Source organism: Anastrepha obliqua, chromosome 3 (assembly GCF_027943255.1).
Source record: "Anastrepha obliqua isolate idAnaObli1 chromosome 3, idAnaObli1_1.0, whole genome shotgun sequence".
Lineage (NCBI taxonomy): Eukaryota > Metazoa > Arthropoda > Insecta > Diptera > Tephritidae > Anastrepha > Anastrepha obliqua.
The window spans coordinates 142,996,304-143,003,714 of record NC_072894.1 but is presented as its reverse complement, the minus strand read 5'-3'; the positions used below and the strand labels follow the sequence as shown (position 1 = coordinate 143,003,714).

The window sequence follows — 7,411 nt, the reverse complement described above, 5'->3', positions numbered from 1 at the left end:
AAGGAAAAAAGGAGCAGTCTTCATTTATGTTTGACTTCTTTTTTGTACTGATTCGTATTTATTCACAGCAGTTAAAGGGAATTATTATTATAAAAAAATTTAAAATTGTTTCGAAAAAAAATAATGCAACAAGAACAAATAACACACTATTTCAACACTGTCAATAAACTGTTTTCACAAACAGTATTTTTTATTAAATAATCTGAATACTGTGGCGGCCGCGGTAGCCGAATAGGTTGGTGCGTGACTACCATTCGGAGTTCACAGAGAGAACGTAGGTTCGAATCTCGGTGAAAGCAAGATACTTAAGCACTTTAACAATACAATATCCCATAATTATTGCAACAAAGCTAAATTGGAAATTACGAGAAATTGTTTAATCAAATTTGAAAATTGTGAAATAAACATATTGAATAAAACTTTTACCAACGTAAAAAAAAAATGGTACGATAAAATTATCTGACCTAATCTTATAACAAAAATTAAAGACACTAGTAATACAAGACTAGCAGACATAAAAATTGAATCTTTATATTTAAAACAAATAGAATACGAAAAAACAGTACAACAAGCACTACATACAGATAAAAATTCAAGAATAATTAATTATAGTATGGATATCTTAACTATCATAGCAATATGTATCTTAGTTACTTTTATATACTTCTTTAAGAACAGACAAACAACATATATCCCAAACCTGCAGCTAAAAAATGAAACCATTATAAACCACCCTATAAAAATAATATAATTTCGTCGGAGCCTCAAACAAACGGTGGGGGTGTTATAGTGCATATATATTTACAACTTTATTAATTGTAATATTTTCCCAAAATATGTATATTTGTCCAAATGCATGCAATTGTAAGCAGACATAAGGTCAGGATAAAATATTTAAGCGTGCCGGAAATGCAAACAAAGCATTTATGTATGTAATTACCATATTTACTAATAAGTTTAATTAGGCAAAATAATTGTATTAAATTTCATATTTGTCCAAATGCATTTCCGCTAAGAAAATGCAACAGAAAGCAAAATAATTGTATTAAATTTCATACTTTATTAATTGTATTCTTTTCCCACAATATGTATCAATATGTAAAATTATTTGTCCAAGTGCATTTCCGCTAACGAAAATGCAACGGTAAACAAAATAATAGTATTTAAGACAGTGTAAAATAAAGAAAGACAGCTCATTAGCTCATTATTGACTCAACTTTAAACCCGTGTGTTTTATTTTTTTTTTTGTTGTTCTCCGCTCCGGGAATAAAAGTATTAAGCTCAACCATAAATATATATTAATTGAAACGTCTGCAAAATATCTTGGAATCCATCTGGACTCAAAATTATCTTGGAAAGATCACATCAAAAAGAAAATAAGACAAATAAAGGAAAAATTTCGACAATTGCATTGGCTAGTAGATAAAAATTCTAAGCTCAGTATTTCCAACAAACATTTGCTATACATCGGTCATTAAACCAATCTGGACGTACGGACTTCAAGTGTGGGGAACTGCAAAAAGAACTCACATAAACAAATTACAACGACAACAATCAAAATCTTACGTATAATAACAATGAATATGAATTCTCGTATGCTTAAATAACTGTTCTGTGTAAAATGCTGTCCTAAAATGCAATCGCTGGCACTGGCAATGATGAAATGTATTTAAAAATCTTCTTAACTAATTGTTAAAAAATATACTTGAATGGCTTCAGTAAATGATCAGGGTAACTTTGGTTTAATAGCCAAATCAAAACATTGGAAACGTCATAGAACGGCTGTTCTCCACAACAAATTTAAAACTCTTCGAACAACGACAAACAAAACAATAAAAATACTATATTTTACGACCAAAGATTTAGTGCAGCGATTGGGTCGAAGCAATCATGGCGCCGTACTCGCGATGTATGTATTGGTAAAAAAAAAAACCCATGCCATTGGCGATGTAAACTTAAACTTAATATACAGGTCCGGATACTATCGAGAAAATTAATTATAATCGCTATAGCTGCAATTCGGCTAAACCTCTGAAAAGCTTCAGCTTCAATTGTGTTAATGAGAAACTCCTTCCCTATATAACTTATGCAATAAATAGCATTTTAACAACCGCTGTCTTCCCCAACTGCTGGAAAAAAGCCAAAAAAGTAGCAATTCTGAAATCAAATGGGGACTACAGACCTATTGCGATTCTACTATATATATCAAAAGTCTTAGAGCGCTTAATACATCAGCAAATTGACTCATTTTTATGTAAAAACTCTCTGGTCAGCCCGTACCAATCTGGCTTCAGGCGTAACAAAAGCTGTATCACTGCGCTTCTTACCGTTTCAGATGATGTTCGAATAGGTTGTAGTATGATTATAAGTCGGATATGCCGTAACATTAATATTCATAAACATTTTGTTTTTGGTTTTTAATTTATTGTCCACTTAGGCATTCACTGTGCTGTGCCGTTTAAATAGAGTATCATATTTTTTAAAAGGTTCATTACACTTGAAAGTAAACGCAAACATAGCTAACGTAATTATTTTATGTGCGGCGCGTGAATGCTAGAATCATATTACACAAGTAAACACCGAAAAATTGTTATTGGATTGCATTGACAAAAATTACTATAAAAACGCTTGTACGTAGTATGTAAGACACAAGAAAGAAAATAATCGTGTCACAAGCTGGATGCCTAGCTTGAAATGATACTATTTCAATAAATATATTTAAAATTTAAACGATACATTTTTGAAGTGAAAACTTCTTTAGAATCGTTGGGAGTGATTTGAGGAAAAGTGAAACGAAAAAAGCGACCAACTTGGCTACGAAGCGTTATATTATATGTTGATATAAACGTAGCGACGAATTAAATAAAAATAACTTTTATTTTTTCTTGTGATTCGAACCAAGGATTTTGGATCGGAAGCTCACATTGCTAGTCGCTCGGCTACCGCTCCATGCTGTCGTTGCTGGCCTAAAAGTTATTTAGTTACGAAGCGTTATATTATATGTTGATATAAATAATTTTTGTGAGCGTGTAATTCTCAAAAGGTTTATTAGGTTTATTATTTAAAATCTATTGACTAGGTAGTATGATATATGTTCTTATCAGCTTAACATCTGATAGATCCTCCATCGGAGGACAACAAATGTTAAACTGATTTTTGGAAATGGGCGGAGTGTTTTAGGGGCTTGCTCTCTACCTCTGCCACGGGTTGGCGCGGTATTGCAGTACCGCCGAGATTTCGACCTTGAATAAATACAAGAAGAAATATACTAATACATTTAGCTTTGGTGGGAAGAGCCATAAATTTTTATATGAATACAAGTAGACGAAAATGGATTTTTTTTTAAGTGAAATTTGCATTGTAGGACATTTCTGATAATTTATTGAAAACAGTTTTTTTTTATTAAAATTGATTATAGAAGAAAATTGAATTTTTTCCAAGGTGAATTCATACACTAATCTAAGTAAAACGTTTCTTAATTCAATTTTGTGTTGACATCCAAATGTACACGGCGGAAGAAAAAAATAACAAATCAGCTGTGTTATTGCTACCACCTTCAAAAGATTCGCCTTGATTTTTCATATAAAAATTATAAATATCATCACTTGTGACAACTGTACCCAGTCGGTCGACAGTGTGTGAATCATCTTTAAATTCTGCAAGAATACCCTAACCTGCGCAGCGCACAGTAAAATCGACACAAAGCTGAGCGCAGAGCACAATCGTACAAACACACTAACGTACATACATACATATATACGCTCGAATACATTTTCTTACTGTGCTCAGCCAAGGCTGGTAGTCATGCACTGTGGCGATATGAACGCACAAATGCACATACGCAGGCACGAACATTAATCAAACAGCTCGCCGTGTTTAAGTGAATCGGTATAAATATTTCGTACATTAATTTTTGCGAGCGTGTAATTCTCAAAAGGTTTATTAGAAAATGTAATGACAAGGTAGTTTGTTGGTTGTGTATGGTTATCGCTTCTCGGGCTTATGGCTAAGATCAAAGTGTAGTTTAACATCTGATAGATCCTCCATCGGAGGACAACAAATGTTAAACTGATTTTTGGAAATGGGCGGAGTGTTTTAGGAGCTTGCTCCACCTCTGTCACGGGTTGGCCCGGTATTGCAGTACCGCCGGGATTTCGGCCTTGAATAAATACAAGAAGAAATATACAAATACATTTAGCTTTGGTGGAAGAGACATAAATTTTTATATGAATACAAGTAGACGAAAATGGAAGAAATTTGTAAGTCTGTTTCTTCGGTCCGTTTGGGTATTTTTTTTGACAACATCGAAACCAAAGCATTTGTATCATATTTTATCTATCATAAGCCACTCGTATCATTTGTTGAAATTGAAAACATTGAGGATGAATAAAATAAAATATGAACTTTATAGCAATATTATAATGAACCTATACTTATCCCGCTCCTAATGCTGCTTTCGTCTTATTCTCTCTCAGTTTGTCTTACGGAAGGTTTCACTTCTATCCCGTCTAACCGTTAGACTGGTATTTTTTTTTAATCATTTAATAATTTACATGGCGATCCTGCCAGCTTGAGCACTAATTTTGCTAAAAATGCAAGTTTCTTGCACAAACAAAGTGCAAAATATTGCATGAGTGCTGACGATATCTGCACCAAAAATTGCAATATATTTGCAAGTGCCCTAAAAAAGCACAAAATATTAAGTCCTGACGTGATCAGCCAAAACGATCCGTCAGCTGCGGAAGGAAGATGAACAACCCAGCTCAAGGGCCGCAACCAATCTCCTTGGAGGAGTACAACAAAAAACCAAAAGAGGTTTCCATCCAAAAGAGGGAAATAAGCATACTCATCAGGGAGGTAAACCAGCAGCCACCACCATCCTGGGAAAAAGCTAGCGCAATCTGGGAGCGCATAACCCAACTGGAATTCCTGCTCCAGCACAAAAAAAAAAAATTAAGTAAATATAGATAAAACACTGTGCATGATTGAATGCAGACAGTTAGAGTCTGTAAGCGTTAACCGCTCGAGACAAAAATAATTTTCTTTTACATAAATTAAAGTTAAACAACTTTGGCTTCTGTTTGCCTTATAAAAAATTTGACTGTAAAAATTACTCAGAAGGTCACTTTTATGAAAATGTTTTAATATGTTAAATATAATATGCTTACTTAATAAATGAATTAACTTGAAAAAAAAAAAAAATTTTTTCGTAAAAATAAAATTTTTCAAAATGTTTATACACACATTGTCGTTTAAAAACAAAAAAAAAAAAAAAAAAAATATATATAAATAAATAAATATGTAATGTAAAAACAAAATTATATATCCTTACATTATTTGATTTACGGTATAAGGTCCCCAATAGCTAATTTTTCAGTAATGGAAAAATTTTTTTATCAAAAGTTGATAAACCCAATGCCAATGTAGTAAACGAAGTAGTCGTTAATACTGGCTTAAATTTAATCAAAATTTCTTTAATTATAATCACAGTCATAACCTTATTGATATTAGCATTAAAATTATATGCTATGCATAATAAAAAATTGAAGGAAAAGATAATCACGTCGCGGACGCTTTGTCTCGCATTACAATCAACGACTTAAAGGAAATAAATGAAAAGAATCAAAATTTATACAAAATAGTGACTAGATCAATGTCAAAAAATAACTGCAGTCCAACTACACAGCAGCATATTAACACATATGATAAGCCCAAAATATATGTCCCTATTAATAACACTGACGTCAGGAAATACAATAAATTAAAGATTACACCCACGCGATGTTACATCAAACGAGGAAAATCTATAATGGCATATATAAAATTGATGACTTATTTGTTAATGGGAAAATTGACTTAGGACAATTCTTCTCTAGGCTCGACGAAGTGGCCGACAAATATGGCATTAATAATTTACAAGTGGCACCTAGCGAGAAAATTTTCGAATTTGTCTCGATTAATGATTTTAAAAATAAGGGCAATATGATATTAAATAAAGGAAAAGTAGCGCTACTGAATGAGGTGACCCAAATCAATGATGCTAAAAGTGTAATGGACATTCTAAAAAGATACCACGATGACCCTATAGAAGGCGGTCATTGCGGAATTTTCAGAACACTTATGAAAATTAAAAGACATTACTTCTGGAACAAAATGTCAAAAGATGTTGCTAAGTATGTAAAAACTTGCGAAAAATGCCAAAAAACCAAAATAACAAAGCATTTAAAAAGCCCAATGACTATAACACCAACACCTACAGGTACATTTGATACAGTTATTGTAGACACAATAGGCCCACTACCTACAACAATTAATGGCAATACTTATGCAGTCACAATAATATGCGACATGACAAAATATTTAGTCACGATACCCATCCAAGACAAAAACGCCAAGACAGTGGCGAAAGCAATATTTGAAAAGTTTATTCTTACCTACGGTAAAATGAAGACGTTCATTTCGGACATGGGTACAGAATACAAAAATTCAATACTAACAGAGCTATGTGAATTGCTAAAAATAGAGAAAATTAATTCAACTGCTTACCACCACCAAACACTAGGAGTAATAGAAAGATCATTCCCATGGCAGTCGGTTCTACGTTACCGGAATGACTCGGGTTTTTCCCGACCAAGGGCTGCCGCCCCAGTACACTAGCCCTGTCTAGTGTATCGTATATCACCCCACCCCTTACGTCACAGGAGCAAACCCTCGCAGCAAACCTGCTTCAAATACTTCTCCTCAGGGCTGGAGTCGAATCCAACCCTGGGCCAGAGGTATTCTACTGCTGCGTCTGCCATCAACGGCTCCACCCGAACTCCACCTCGGTTAGGTGCAATAAGTGCAACGGGTGGAGCCACCTTAAGACCTGCTCAGGCCTTAAGTCGCACAGGGAGTGGTCCACACGGTATGTGGCCACGTGTTGTTCCCGCCAACAGGCGACTGATGCCCCCACGGCTACAACACCCCCTGATAGGCCGGCACTACCAACCGCCACCACAACCCACACCTCCACGGTGAGGAGCCTATCGGAGCAACACAACTCCCCTTCAACCCCTCCTATCCCCTCCTGCTCCAACCCCAGTGCGGGGACAAACCAGCAGCTCCTGGTCCCCCGTACAGTCTGTTCCGTGTGTCAGACCGTAATACCTCGGAATCTGGTATCAGTCCAATGCAATTCTTGCAGTGGCTGGTGCCATTTTCTGAGATGTTCCGGCCTGCGCACCACCCGTGAGTGGACAACTGCCTACGTTGCCCCCTGCTGCAGAGCTCTGCACCCACTACCTCCTCCGGAGGCGCGGCCGCCCACCACCATCAGGCCGCAACAACCACAGTGGATTGCACAGCAGGTCCAACGTAGACAACCCCACGCGTCCCTCACCCCCCGGATTACACTGACCTCACCGAGAAG

General features: G+C 35.6%; 1 non-coding gene and 1 pseudogene across 1 annotated transcript; both read left to right on the top strand.

Moving 5' to 3' along the window:
• Window positions 1–3,056: 3,056 nt before the first annotated feature.
• LOC129243170 (U2 spliceosomal RNA) lies at window positions 3,057–3,251 on the top strand. Its single transcript, XR_008582254.1, has one exon. It is a non-coding gene; the product is annotated as a U2 spliceosomal RNA (small nuclear RNA).
• Window positions 3,252–3,986: 735 nt separating this feature from the next.
• Window positions 3,987–4,168, top strand: LOC129243169 (U2 spliceosomal RNA; annotated as a pseudogene).
• The last annotated feature ends 3,243 nt before the right edge of the window (window positions 4,169–7,411 follow it).